Below are 14007 nucleotides of genomic sequence, written 5' to 3'. Positions count from 1 at the left end.
GCAGTGGGGCAGCCATGCAGGAGATCCCCTGGGGGTGGGAGCAGCCCTGCGGGGCCAACAGCTGCCCCAGGAGCCGGTGTGCCCGTGGGGACGTGCTGTGGGAGCAGGGATCCCGGCGCCCTTGCAGGCTCTGTGAGGCCCCACGCTCACGCACCCGCCGCAGGGGCAGCTCGGCCGTTTCCGTCTGCGCTCGTCACTTTCCGGCTGCCTCGGCCCCGCGCGCGTGGAGGCGGGCATGGGGGGGGAGGAAGGGGGTGCGCGCGCCTCCCCCCCGCACCCTCCACCCCCCCCCGGCGAACCCCACTCGGTGCCTGCCGCGCGGGCTGCCCCGAGCGGAAGCGCCATTCGCGCCTCGCCGCGGCCGCTCGGCTCTTTCCGCCTCCGCTCCGGGGCGCTTCGTTCGTTTCCGCGGCCGCTCGGCTCTTTCCGCGGGGGCCGGCGGCGCGCTCGGCCGTTCCCGCCGCCTGCTGGGCGCTCGGCGTTTTCCGTGAGCGCTCGGCGTTTTCCGTGCGGGCCGCGGCGCGCTCGGCGCTTGCTCCCTGGCTGGCGCTCCTCAGTCGGCCGCTGCCTGCCTGTCGCCGGGCTGGGAGCGCCTGTGTGTGTGTGAGTGACGCGGCGGAGGTGTAGTTTGACGCGGTGTGTTACGTGGGGGAGAGAATAAAACTGCGGCGAGATCCTAGGCGCGAACGAAAGCAGTGACGGAGCAGCCTGGTAACCGGTAAGAGGAGGAAGGCGCCCAGCAAACAGGGGCGGGGGGGAGGGAAGGAAATGGAGCCCGGCGGGGACCAGGGGAGCCGCCGGGCGGCAGGACGCGGGGGCCCGGCCTTGCACCGCCCGCGGGAGGGGCGCCCGCTTTAAAGATGGAGCCGAGCCCTGCAACATCCCCGCCGCCGCCGCGCCGCGAACAAAGGATAATGGCGGATGGGAGCCGGCCCGGCGGCGGCCGCCACGGCCGGGCGGCGGCGGCGGCGACTCTGGCGGCAGCCAGCAGCGGCGCTCCCCGCGGCGGGGAAGGGGGATCGCGCCCCCCGGCCCCTGGAGGAGGCCGCGGAGGAGGAAGACGACGAGGGGGGGAGCGGCCGCGCACCCACCCGCGCCCCCTCCCCGCGCCGCCCCTCCGGGTGCACCCCGGCTTGCTTCCCCGCCGCGAACCCCGCGTCCTCCCCCCGGCGCTGCCTGCTTCGGTCGGCGGCCGCCCCGGGCACGGCCTCCCGGCCGGCGCGGCCCCGCCGGGCTCCAGGGACGCGGGGCCGGCCGTGGCGGCGGCGGGCAGGGCAGGCGGGCAGCCCTCCTGCCGGGCCGGCCCCGCGCTCCGCGCCCGGAGAGTTTCACTTCCCCGGTGACCCGAGTGCGCTGTATAAATAAATAAACAAACTCTTGCCGTGATGGAAACGAGGACGTGGGGTGCTCCTGCGCTCTGTAACGAGAAGTTCTTAATAAAATCTGTGCACAGAAGCTCTGGGCCAGCGCTTGGTCTGGTGGTTTGCTTTTATTTGCAGCATGGGGCACGGCCGTCTGCAGCAGGCTGTGAAAGGGGTAATGGTGCTCGGACACCCAACACCGCGCTCCGCTCCGGGCACAGATCGGAGGGGAGAGCTTTAAGCCCGATGCGCAGATCACGTAACAGAGATACGGTTCCCTTTTGCTGCGTTATTTCTTCCCTGTTAGTATTTTTAACCCGACGTGAACTTGAGCTTGGCCGTGGCTGGTAAATCTCAGTTTGGGATTTGCTTTTGCCAGTTTCCCACAGATTTTTAGGTGCTGCTCAGCGAGCAGGATTTGACCTCTATCGCTGCCTCAGTCGCAGATGTCAACTCGGCTGCCTTTTCCCACCTTACACGAGCCTTGCCGTGCTGCTGCTGTGGGGCTTTTTTTCCTGTTTTGTTGCCTAGTATAGAAGACATTATTTTGACTTAATTTCAGCTTTCAAAACCCGGATATCTGCATTTTTATATACAGTAATAAGTAAAAATAGTGCAGCAGTCTTTCAAAACTTCTTTTAACCAAAGATTGTAACACCTTTCAAATGTATACAAGAATAACACTTCTTTAAACAGATCATGTGACATTTCTTCCCAAAAGCATGTTGATTTTGGTTTAATACATTTTTCCCCTCTTAAATATTGAAATGCCTGCACATAATCTGCTTCTGGAATAACACTTGTCATGATTTATTCTCTTCCTGGGGTTACAAACAAATTTCCTATTAAACAAAGGATTAGAGACTTATTTAGGAATATTGCATATCTCTGTTTAGTCCCATTGTGACCACCAAACACTATTTCAGAATACAGGAATTTTAAGACTCTACTTGCTTCCTTTGCGTATATCAATATGGGGTTTTCTTATAGTAAAATGTTAATTCACTGAAATAAGCATTTATTCAACATGGGTACTTGTGATTTGCCTGTCCTTCCTTGTACGTGAATTTCTGTCATTTCCACCACTCCTTTTGAAATGAAGGCCAAAGGTGCTCTGCATCACTCTGAATAATACCAGCATGAAAAGAGGGTTTCTAAAGTTGAAATTGATTAACAGACATCTGTGGGCTTAAGTAAGTAACATAGGTGTTGATAGTGATTAAAGAAAATGTAGTCATTGGTGTATTTCATTCATTCTTTGTTTAATGGAATATGCATTTAAATACTAAAGTGTAATAGTAAATCCTTGCTTGGTTTTTATAGCTCTAGAAACACAACATTCTATTTTATAATAGGGTGGAAGACTCTTAGATCTATATTTTTTAACATGGATCTCTGCATTTCCTCACCAGTTTTGTATCCTCACAGATCAGAGAGAAAAGGGGACAAGAGAAGTGGTTGTGTATTTTTTAAGCATCAATTACAAGTGACCTAAAGTGACATAATTTGCAGGCAGTATAGAAGAGTGTAATAATTTTTAGTTCTTTAATCTCACTGATAGAACATCAAATGCTTAGATTAGTACTCTCAGCTTTGTGTCTGGATCTGCAGCAATGGTCTGCATCTGTTCTTTATTTTTTCCTCCATTACTTTTGGTGTGTACATATATATAAAAGGGTCTCTGCTACCCTGGGTGGGGAAAAAAAGGCCAACAAAAACCCAAAGGTCTAAAAGGGGGAAAATTCTCAGATACAGAGATTTCAGAAACTTCTCATTTAAACTGTCACATCATCCTGGATGCCTGCACCAGCGTAGCTATTGCTGGTACTGATGTCAAAGATAAAATATTCTGTAGTAGCTGATCTTATTCTGGAAAGTAGGTGTTCTGCTGCAGTAAGAAGCAAACAGCCTCTTGCCTGAGTACAGCTACAGTTCTGTAGGTGCAGATACTGATAGCACATAAAGCCCTGACTAGGAATTTCTGTTGACACCCTTTTGAAACAAATGAGATATTCACACCTCACCTCTATTTTTGGATCTCTGGAAGCAAATGGGGATCAGTTACTCATGCTGCACTTCTCAAGGATTTTGTGCAGTGAGAAGGCCATGCTAGCTGACACTAAAGTTAGTTTCATGGGACATGACAGCAACCCTCGTCTGCAGAAACAACCTTACTCAATCTGGTTTGAGCTCTCTGGTGCCCTACCTACATACAGTTGAAGTTTCATGAGAAGGCAGTGATTTAACTCTGAATCAAAAATTGTGTTGCTTCATCTGCAGTCTGTGTAGTCCTACTTCATAGTGGTTATGAAAACCTGAGCAATCTCCAGTTAATGACCTTTGTACATCACCCAGCATGAAAACACTGATACCTGGTTTTAGATCACTTGGTTGTACTGCAGTTAGAAAGGTTTCATTACTTTTCAGTTGGTCTCTGACATGACTGCACTAGATACTTCAGACAAAGCTGCAGGAAGCCTCATAATGACCTATTTTGGAGCCACCTTCATGCAGGAAACATAAATCTCTGCCCTTGAGGTTCTCACACATTTTGGAGGGGAGAGTTCAAGTGATGTGTAAAAAATCTGATCCTCTTAAGTATTGTTCCAGTTATAGCTTGTTTGGTCAATGAGAGGTTATCAACAAAATGGTTTTCCTCTGCATTTGGAAGAACTGGGTTGTATTCTTTTGGCAGAAACGTTTTCTAAACTTCAGGAATTTTGAGAGCTTATCTACTGCCTGATGGACTGAAACCATAGTTCCACATACAGGTTTTTGACAGTAATACTGGCTGAAGCATCCTCTGTCTGGTGGTTTGTTCATGTCTTCTCCAGTGCACTGGCACAAGTGTTTGGGTTACTGCATGGTAGAGCTGACTGGGAAAATGATCTGTCAGGGTGGGAAGTCTGGTTATTTTTCACTTGGGTCATCCCTTCCTCATTGCTGCAGGCTGCACATGATCTGTACAAGCATATGCAGGGAAGGGTGGGTCTGGAAGGAGCAGGAAGATGAGGGCCGCTCAAACAGCAGTGTTGCTAAACAAAATGCAACCTACATGCGAATTTCAGCTATTGCTATGCTTGTAACTTAAGCTGAATGGCACAGATCCTGTTGTGGCTCTTCCTGCTGCAGCCCTGCATCATTTAGCTAAGCTCAAGTTTTTACGTGTGCTAAATATAAGCAAATGAACACAAGCAGAAGCCCTTCACAAACTTTAATATCACATATACATACTGTTTGTTGTGCTACTTATTTCCTTGGATTAAACACCTTTTGTGTGGTTTCGGGTGTTCTTTTAACAGCTGTAACATTCACTTGCTCAGTGCTATTCTCACGTGTTTTGTTCAGACTTCTAAACTCCTGTTGCTGTTCCCTGCAGCTCTTTGCTGCAATCTCTTTAATCATCTCTCCAGCAACCCTGCAACTCCTGTGATATTTTGGCTCCAATATCACATGCATTTTTTCTGATCAATGCTGCCCTTAATCTAATTTGTTTTCCACTGCTGTTCCAATATCAGTTGGATTTTGCTTTCCCTTGCACCTTTTCTAGGCTTAAATGTAAGATCTCTTTTCATCTAGCTTGTATTTTATACCCTGTGGAGTACTGGATGGGAAGCATTATTTTCTTGCCTTTTTCTGATGACTGTTCCTCTGGCTCTGTGCAGCTGGCCCAGACTCAAACTCCGCTGTGCCTGTCCATTCCTCCAAGTGACATGCAGTGTGAGCAGGGTTTGTAAATATATGGCTTTATAGGTTGTAGAGAGCTTTCTCTTGAATAAAAGCCTAGGGCATTGCTACAGAAGTAGGACCCCTGCCCCTCTTTCTGAAACTCATCCAAATTTTCTCTTTTGTGCTGATAGGAAAGTTCTGGGAGATACCAAGATTTGAAAAAGGGCACTGTGTAGTAATGCCACAGTATAATACCGGCAGAAGTCTTTTACTGTGGCTTCATCTGAGCTGATAAAACTTCATGTGGCTCTCAAGAGACAGACATCTTACGCCTTCCTTCTCTCCTGCTCCTGGTTCTGTGGTGTTCAGCTATCCCTTACACTAGCTGCAATTTTCATTATATGTAAAATCTAATGAAGCAGTTCAAATCAGTAACCCAGGAGAAAAACATCCTTTTTTGTTAAGTTAGTTTCTTCTGTGAGAGTGAGCTGAATCAGTTGGTGATTAAGATATTGTTAGCACCAACACTGGTGCACATTCATAAGGAGATGCAGGGAAGGGAAGTGGGGGCACAACTTCATCTCTTCAGCAGCAGAGAGCTGGGTCAGTAGACCCCTCCTAGGGAACTGCAGCACATCCATGATTCATTGGGAAAGAAGGCAAAGTCAGGCTCTGTCCATGGTGATCAGAGCCTCATCAGTTTGTCTTTGCTGCTAGGAAAGCTGGGACACAGTAAGGGCCTCAGTTGAAGGAAAAAAAAACCCCAAAAAACGAGAGTCCCTCTTTTGAAAGCCTCGTGACACCCGTGTGGTTGAACTAGCTTCTGCTTATCAGAGGCAAGTTTCGGTCTTCTAAAGAGATCGGATCATTGTAACTCTTTGGTCCCAGTCGGATAGGGAGAATTGTGTATCACTTTTCTTTAACCAAGCCGAAGTTCAAAGGTAAAGCACCAGAAGGGGTCCAGGTCCAATACGTTGGTGTAGATCCTGTCAGTTGTCCCAAGGCACCTGGGTGGTAACCTTGCTTTAGTTTCACTGTTACTGTAAACTGATAGATGCCTTGCCCTGTCTTCCTGATTTTAAAATGATAATTGTGACTGAAGCTGCTAGCCTGAAAGTTGCAGTTAATGTGGTGTGTATAACCAGTGCATGTTATCCTGGGCTGGCTAGAGAATGAAGTGTGTTACCTGCTGCAAACATCCGCTATGGCAGTGATATGCCTGTTTGAAAAATGCATGTCTCTGCCCAATCCTCAGTGAGCTAATGTTGACTATATAAAAAATAATCATCCTGTTTCCAGCCTCGTGCTCTTAAGCAGAGTCATCAGTAAAGCAATAGTATCAAATTACAGAATATAGATGTTTTCTTCTCTTTGGCATCTGTGTTAACTTCCTGGAGTCTTATGACACTTAAACACATTATTTTACCTACTTTGCTTTCATTGGCAACCCTGGTTGCAGCAGGGTAGACTCTGCTCCACCTTCCCTGTTCCTGCACTTGTGCCAGTAGTACTGGTACAGCTGCCTGTGAGGCAGTGATGTGAACTGAATTGGAGAACTGGTCTGGGATAAAAATGTGGTTGGTCTGTAGTACAGATTGGTTGCGTGGTTGGTCTGTAGTACAGACTGGTTGCCCAGTCCCGTTTACTGCACAGCCTCACAGACAGCTCTAAAGGTGTAAATAAGAGAGGATCTGGGGGAAAGCAGAGCCTAACCTGGCAGTGCTGCTAACAGAAATCCTTGTCAGACTGTAGTTGCAGAAAGCAAAATTGAGATACTCTTTTGTGTGCAACACACTGATGGAAAACACAGGTTCTGTTGCTTTCTCTGACCCTTTCTGGTTCATCAAGGGCTCCTATTGCTTACTCAGGGTCAGTTCCAACTGTCACCATTGCCAGCAAGACACATCTCTGTTCAGTGGAGACAGCTGTGTTGCCCACAGGTAATGCAGGTCTTAAAACTCCAGTTAAACCTTTGAGAACCAAGGTAAATTATTCTCTGTTCTGGAGGTGATACTTCTCCAGAGTAGATCTGCCAGGCAGGCATATGAGAGATCTTTCTCATTTGAGAAGCTCTCCACACCATCCAGGCAAATATAAAGATAAATCAGAATCCACTCAGTTTAGAGCATTAGACTAAATCATTTTACAGCAGAATTTGGTCACTGTTTAATTTCAGTTGGTTTTTAGGGAGAGGGTGGGTTGTAGGTGTAATTTTGGTGCTTTAAGCAATGTACCTGCTCCTGCTCCAAGACTGATGCTAATTGACCAGCCAAAGATGATTTCAATATAACTAGTAAAGCCAGAGCAATTTCAGGATTTAAAATATTTCCACATCTGAATTGTGGTTTAAGCCTCAAATCTTCAGTTTTAATGTTGCAATAAATTCTGTGAATAGGGTGCATTCAGAAGGCAGGTTTTGTAAAGAAGTGATGTTTTTCTTGTGCATACCTGGGCATACTCTACCATAGCACACCAGCTGCAGAAATAATTCAGAGATTTTCACTTACTTGAGAGGATTGAAGGAAAATATAGTCTATACTACATGTTAAGAAAGAAACAAAGCTATTAACTCATAACACAAAGTATGTTGCTTATGCAGATACAGGTTATTTTGCATTTGTTTCAGACATTTGACTTATATCTGGTAATTGTCCACTTTGTATAAGTAATTCTTTTAGATGACCATTTTATAAAGATGTTCTTTTAATAAAACAGTGAAAGCATTGGCCTGAAACATCCATTTTGTTGTGTTTTCTTTCTGAACTCAGTAGAAGTGTGGTTTTTTTTAAATAGGGCTTTCCAATATTTACCATGTTATATAACTTCATGCTCCTACACTATGGGTTGAACTCCAGAAATACCACAAACATTCCAAGCATCAAACCGAATGAGCACTGTTTGTTTTAGTAGTTTATGCCTGTAGAGCTTACAGTGTAAATATATGAAGTGGCATTTTTTACACATTAATCCTTTAGCCACTGACATTCAGAAGTGGGTTGGAAACATTAGCGATGGAGCTGTCTCTTCTCGCCAACAGACAAAATCTGTTCTAGAATGCTACCTAAAATTCTTTTGTCAAGTTTATCCATGGGGCTGATAATACCTGAAGCTCCATACTTGCCCTGAGTTTTTTAAGTCATTTGATAGCCCTCTGAAATAGAAGAATGATGAGAAAACAGGTCTGATTGGTGTCACTTTTGGATTCCAACTTTTACCCTTTTCAGCCTGCAGAATTGCACTGAGGTGTATTGCTGAGTATTTAAATCTCAGTTTTTTTTATTTTTTACATGAAGTAAACAATGGATGCTGAAATTCAGATACATAATTTAATGTTTTAGACCAAACGGAAGAACTTCAAACACTGACAGTTGCTCTCCCTCATTACAGGATGGAAAAGGAAACATTTGCTTTATTAATGGGAAAGTCTCCTGAATTATGGGTCTTTCCAGAAGATTAAGTTTCAGAATGTAAATTTACATTCATATTACATTAGAATGTCATCTTCAATCAGAATCAGAGCCTTCAGTCCAGTCTTGCAGTACACTATTCCTATAAATGTGATGTGTCTGTTAATATTTTCACACTGTAAAATTAACAGAGATTCTGGAAACAAATTACTTTGGAAAAGGAAGATTTCAGGTAATAATAAACATGCTTATATGGTTATTTGTCTTTATCACATTCCTGTATATGCTTCCATTAAATCATACCTGGTATGTAATTTAAATTACTACAACTAAGGAAACGCTAGTATGGAGGTGATTCTCTGTGACAGGCGTGAGATTACTGTACGTTGTATTCTTGGCCCTTGGGCTTGGAGCACTCAGGTTAACCAGAATCATGTGAGCCTGTAATGTTCTGGGTTTTATTTCTGTTGTTTAATGAGTTGTTCCTCATCTGCTCTGAGCACCAGAAGAGAGCTGGATTTACTAATTTATGATTTCAAAGTAGCTTTAGCTTTGTTCACTGAAGCATTTGTCATGGACCCAGTGATCAAGACTCTGAATCTCTGTAACACATATATAGAGAGAAAAGCCTGTGCAGGAGGCACAGTTAGGAAATACCCTTGTCTTAACAACATCATAGTCTTCCTTCACTGTCTCTGGGACAGTAGCTCTGTTGAGCAGTTAGTCTTTGCTCCTGTAGTTGTTTGCTAAGAACAAGTTTGAACAGTTTCCTTGTGTCAGAGATAATGGTTTATTTAATGCAGATGTGTATAGAGTCTCTCTCTATAGAGCAGCATGCTGTCACAGATTTGGGATTGCAGCAGCTTCTTCCCCTGATGCCTCTGACTTGGGATGTTTAAAGGCTGCTTGACATGCGGACAGAGGTCCTTACAACATGTCAAAATGGTACCAAAAAGTATTTCATGCAGTATTTAGGTGGTTCTTACTCTGCCAGAATGAATGATGGGGCCGTGAAAGGCCATAGGACACAGAAATGCATATGGAGGAGAACAAATCTGATCCATCTGAATGATTCTGGCAGGTCAAGTGGAAATCTCGAGTTCTGATGGGTCTGCCCAGTGGAAAAAAGGAACACATCTACCTTAAGTGGACCTTAACCTTGCTAACTGGACATCATTTTCTGCTCCGGATGCTTCTTTCATTCTTAGTAGGGACACAGTTCTCTTTTCTGTCATCTCCCATTTTCTCCCTGTCACTGGGGGAGAAGGTCTCTGTCCACTTGCAGAATTTACTCTCCATCATTCTGGACTGCCTTACCTCTTCTGCTGGAACACCTTCACATGCCAGTGTTAGCTACGAAAGGAGGTGGCCCAGAATGTTCTGCTTGTTGACCAGCACAACCCAATAAATTATTTATTTGGCATATCTTTGATAGCTGGGTGGTACCAGAGCACTGTTTCTGAATCGCTCATTGTGCCAGCCACGTACAACCTACCTCAGGTTGTGCCATGTACCATGACTCAGGGGTCATGTAGGTGCTTTTGTGTGGCGCTGAGCCCAAGCTAACAACCTGTACTAAGAGGTAGGGTGTACCAGCTTGGGCACAGGGCCTTGCAGAACAGATATGTTTATTGTACCCATTGCTGTACTTGAGATTGCTTGGGTTCAGGCTGCATTAATACACCCCATGGTTGGTTTATTCCAGCATGTCTCCACCATGAACTGAGCAGGTCCCGTTCCCACCTCACCATGTGAGGTACCTGCTGTTGGCAGAAGCAAGCACTATTGGTAAGCTGCAGTATCTTGTAGCATCACAGGGGCTCCCTTCTGTAGACACACACATACACAAAGATAACGTCACTAGTGATAGTACAGGTGTAATTGTATCTTGCTTTTTCTGTTAAAAACTGCCATAAAACTAGTGTGTGATCGTGGTTCAGCACTGAAGTTAGAAGTGCAAATACAGGACGTGGCTGGCTTCATGTCACTGCAATCAATTGTACTGAGAGATCAGATCTCATGGAGTCATTTACTCCTCAGTTCTCCACCCACTGCTGTTTCAGTCAAAGGTATATGAGAATTTGACTAGGGACAGAAATTAAACCTCATCATGAGGAGCTATGCTGATTATTAATTTGCTGTACTGATTGCAAAGAGCTTGCTCCCAGAGTTCAGGATGTGTTCAGAGGGAGCGTTAGCTACCAAATGCTGTCATAAAAAAATCATTTGATGCCCTTATTTTATGTCGTGCTAAAGATGTCTGGGTATAAAATGATACTGCTAGAATAATTTTTATTAACCAGCAGCTACATATTGCAGAATAAACCCCAGTACTTCCAGCAGGCACATGGACAAAAGAGGAGTGTGTTTTAACAATTTCACATAATTTTCTTTTTGTGAAAGGAAAGCTACTTTCTACACCTAGTAGCAATTGCAAGAAATCAGGATAAGTTGAAAATTAGGTGCTTTTTATGTTCTAAAAATAATGTCAGAGAACAGATGGCAAGCTGTAGTGAAGTGTGGTCAGTTTATAAGTAAGTGCATCTCATAAATATGACACTGGCAACAAATATGGAAGAACTATAAAATGTGCTGAATTCTTAGAAACAAGCCAGTTCTTATGAGGTCTCTGTGAACAGATTGTATATACTGCCCAGGACATCCTTAAAAATCTCAGTTTTGTCTAAAATTCAGTTTGCTGACATCTTTCAGGGGGTTTTTTTTTTGTGTGTTTGTTTGGCTTTTTTGCTACACATAGTAAAGGTGTTTATAAGTGGTTATGACAATCCTTTTACAAGTTAAGGATCACAGACATAAAGTATATGAATTAGTCTTTTAATGCCCTAAGTGCATTATGAGGACAGAGCATTTATAAATAGTATGTATTTGTGGATTATGTTTTCAATAATAATACTAACAGTTACCCAATGACTTTATCACCCTTCTGGGATTTGTTTTGACATTTTGATTTGTGTAATCGAAGTCTGACAGTATTTTAGGGGGATTTCTAAATGGAAAGGGGATAAGGCACTGGAGAGGCATTTGTTTGCCTTTCATTTTTAATACCTTAGGAAATGCTTGCTCTGTTCTCCCCCCTCAGGCTCATCTACCCGGCTCTTTGCAGAACTGGTATATTCACATACGAACTATTCCAGCTGTTAGATAAGATTAGGAAAAAGGTTTTGGTTTTTGTGTAGTTTTGTTGGTAGTGGTTTTTTGTTTGCTTGTTTGGCTGGTGGTTTTTCTTAATACATATATTATCAGTAGAATGAAAAATATGTAGGGGGTTTATTTTTAAGCTCCGTAGGAAGGTTCACCCTTACTTTTAGTGCCTAAATTCAAAGGCAAAGGTTGTAACGCATTTAGGTCCTTTGATTCTCTATTGAGCTAGAAAATGCAGTACAGATTGAACTTCATTTCGTGCATGTACCAACTGCTCGCTGGATGCTCTTGTATTTGTTCACTGAATCTGTGATAGAAGAAATAAACTTCAGTTAATTGCTGTCAGAATCTTTTTTCATTTTAAAAAGCTTGAAGACAGAAACACCTAGATACTGCTGCAGTGCCAACAGCGTGGAGTCAAACCAGGAAAACCCAGCAGTGAAGAGTGTTTAAGCAACTTTGACTCAGACACCTTACCTGTGCATACTGATTCCCCATCTGCCTGGTAAATGTCAGCTTTCTTGTGTTATGCTAAGAGAAAACATTCATGATCACTCATTTGGGTGCTTGCAGCTGTAGTTGTGTTTTTTGGTCTCCTGACCTTGTTTTAAAATCTGCTGCTGCTTTTTCTTCAGTGAAAAGGAAAATGAGTATACAGTGCCTGTCATTTCATCATTTATATATCTAAAGCAGTGAAATATAAGACATTTTCACCAACTTCAGAGGTGTAGCTACTTGAAGTTTTATTGGAAAGGTCATGAGCCAGAAAGGTTTGTTACACATAATCAAGGCTCCTCGTTGCATTCCTTCTATAATCTATATAAAAATACTGCATTGCTCTTCTCTCTTGCATTGTCTGATACAGCATATATTTAGTCAGCAGAGAGTTTTCAGACACTTCTCTGAGTGTCATGCTGATGGAGACACAAGTGGGACTACAAGTATTATGTTCAGCTGATGGTCTGATTCTGCCTTGTGCAAGATCCCGTTACAGTGAGATTAAATTTTGCTTGTAAGTTCACAATCACATATTTTAACTTCAGTGACAAGAGGAATTTTCCCAGCTTTCTATTCTCCAGTTTGCCTAGCAGATTGCTGTGTGTGCCTGCAAGTCATCTGAATCATAGAATGACAGCATAGTTAGGGTTGGAATGGATCTTGAGATCATCAAGTTCCAACCCCTGCTGTGAAAACATTTTTGGCATTTTCAGTGGAGTTGGTTCTTGAAGCCATTCTTTTACTTCCAGTTCCACCCAGTTTCCCTGGCCCTTGCACAAGTTGTCATGGTCATCGAGCGGCTGTGTGGAGGTCAGAGAAGTAGGAAAAGGTGAGTTTAAGACAAAGCAACAGACACAGGTTGTGTTCGCAGTGTGGTGCACAGTCCTGTTACCCTGAGGAGAGGGCAGGAGGAACACATACCCAGGGGGCAGGGGCAGGGCCAGACTGATGACAGAGAAGCTCTGGTGTAAATTGCAATCCCTGTGCCAACCCACTGTAGTCATTAGTGACAGAGGGAGTTAATTATGGGCCTGTCCTGTTGAACATTTATTACTGGTTATTCGAAGTCCCATGTGGTAGCTGTAAATAAAATTATTTTTCTCTGAATGTTTTCAGTCTGCAGCCTCTGAATGGAATTCATAAAGCGGCTGTTGAGGTGTAGCTGAAAGGGCTGCTGCACTGCAAAGTGACAGTAAAAGTGTTTACAGATTTCATGTGAAAACAAATAATACCTTAAAAGAGTGGTTTTTGGTGACGTCTTCAGTGCTTTCATGATGGACTGTAGCTTTATAAAGCCACATATAGTAAATACAAGAGCGAGTTCCTAGAGCTTTTGACAGTGGAGGGGTATTTGCTTCCTGAACTGGCAGTACTGACACTCCTGCTATGAATAAATCTGAGTACAGTGCTTGAGAAACAGGCATTGCCTCAGTTTCCTTTTCTTCAGGCCTCTCACTGCCCTGTCCGTTGCTCCCTTGCTGGGAGGCTGGGTATTGAACTGGATCAGGAGCCTAATGTGGCAGTAGAGGTGGCCTCTGCAGGTAATGGCTGGGTGAATGTTTAATGGATGGGGTGCAAGGCAGGTTCAAAATGAGCATAGGTTTGTTGGATCTCTGCTCTGCACTGTTTCTGGAGGCTGTGATGTCCTTCAGAATCTGGGTGTGTAATAAAATAAAAGCAGAAGTCATCATCTGGCTGCAGAGGAGAAGGAAGCTTTAAAGTCTATCAATTGGTAAAGCTGTGCTTGCTTCTGAGTGGGCTGTGACAGTACATCTGAGGTGTAAAGCAAACCATGTTGCCTCAAGGTATACTTATTGTATGGCCAATAACTGTCAACATAAGCATTAACTGATAACAGTGAATTGTTACCACGATGTTACTGAAGACAGAAAAGAAAGGCTTCCAGAGAG

The 14007-nt window shown here is 44.3% G+C and overlaps 1 protein-coding gene across 1 annotated transcript in view; it reads left to right on the top strand.

The window, feature by feature from the left end:
* Positions 1-511: 511 nt before the first annotated feature.
* CREB1 (cAMP responsive element binding protein 1) overlaps positions 512-14007 on the top strand; it is a 39904-nt gene continuing 26408 nt past the window's right edge. Inside the window, exon 1 of the mRNA XM_034065272.1 lies at positions 512-718. The gene's annotated coding sequence lies outside the window, so the exon portion shown is untranslated. The remainder of the gene's footprint in view (positions 719-14007) is intronic.

Source organism: Melopsittacus undulatus, chromosome 8 (assembly GCF_012275295.1).
Source record: "Melopsittacus undulatus isolate bMelUnd1 chromosome 8, bMelUnd1.mat.Z, whole genome shotgun sequence".
Taxonomy (NCBI): domain Eukaryota; kingdom Metazoa; phylum Chordata; class Aves; order Psittaciformes; family Psittaculidae; genus Melopsittacus; species Melopsittacus undulatus.
The sequence above is the reverse complement of the archived record's forward strand: the minus strand, read 5'-3'. Positions and strand labels throughout refer to the sequence as shown.